This window comes from Sinocyclocheilus rhinocerous, unplaced genomic scaffold (assembly GCF_001515625.1).
Source record: "Sinocyclocheilus rhinocerous isolate Xijiao unplaced genomic scaffold, SAMN03320098_v1.1 scaffold1463, whole genome shotgun sequence".
NCBI classification, from domain to species: Eukaryota; Metazoa; Chordata; class Actinopteri; order Cypriniformes; family Cyprinidae; genus Sinocyclocheilus; species Sinocyclocheilus rhinocerous.
This window is the reverse complement of record NW_015642517.1, coordinates 202222-203567: the sequence shown is the minus strand read 5'-3', so window position 1 is coordinate 203567 and position 1346 is coordinate 202222.

Genomic DNA, 1346 nt, shown 5'->3' with positions numbered 1-1346 from the left:
CACACACATATAAACACACACACACACACACACACACACACAAATAAACACACACACACACACACACACACACAGACAGAGACCTATAGCTTTCCTGCTCTTCCTCTCCAGACAAAACAATGGCAGTGTTGTAAAATAGGTCATCTGCACAGGTCGGTGACAGAGAAACAGACACTCCCAAGGTAAAAGAGGACAGATAAAAATAACCACGCCAGCAAAACAGCCTGTTCTATAAAGACCAGGGTGTGTTTGGAACAGAATACAAGTGTACTGAAAACTGCATTATGCACAGTATGCACTATAATCAGTTTGAATGCTATTTGTGTAGATAGGAGTATATTTCAGTCCTAAAATATGTGTAACTATGCATTATGTAATGATAAACATTTCAAACAGCAGCTACATTGTTGTCACATGATGTCGGTGAGTAGTAGCACATAATTATCTCGAATATAACAAAAAAATCCTATTTTGCCTTTTTGATTATTACATTTTGGCAGTTTTAATCAATTCAGACACACTGGATGGAGACCATCTACATATCACACCTCATGACACACATACAAGGAATCAGACAAGACACGCATAACACAAAAAATACACACATGCTCATGAAAACATGCGGGTTCAATTGCAACAGCGCCTTCTTGAGGCTAAAATACACAAGTGCATGTGACTTTATATAGTGCAGGTGGAGATATGCTGCAAACCAGATGTGTGTGCTTGAGCTACTGTTCAAAAGGGGTGATTTTTTAAAGAAATTATTACTTTTGTTCATCAAGAATACATTAAACTGATCAAAAGTGATAGTAAAGATATTTAGTATGCTACAAAAGGTTCTATTTCAAAGAAATGCTGTTCTTTTGAACTTTCTATTCATCTGTGAATCCTGAAAAATAAAATGTATCACAGTTTTCACAAAAGCATTCAGCAGCACAACTGTTTTCAACATTGATAATAACCAGAAATGCTTCTTGAGCAGTGCATCAGCATATTAGAATGATTTCTGAAGGATCATGTGACACTGAAGACTGGAGTAATGATGCTGGAAATTCAGTCTGATCACAAGAATAAACTACATTTTACTATATATTCACATAGAAAACAGTTAAATTAAATTGTAATAATATTTCACAATATTACTGATTTTACTTTATATTTGATTAAAAAAAATACCAACCACAAATGTTTTAACTGTTTTTAATGTGTTTTTTAAGTTTGCTTGATTATGTGTGTATATGTGTGTTTTGTAAGTCAGACTGTCTGTGTGTGTGTGTGTGTGTGTGTGTGTGTGTGTGTGAGTGAGTGAGTGTGTGAGTGAGTGTGTGTGTGTGTGTGTGTGTTTT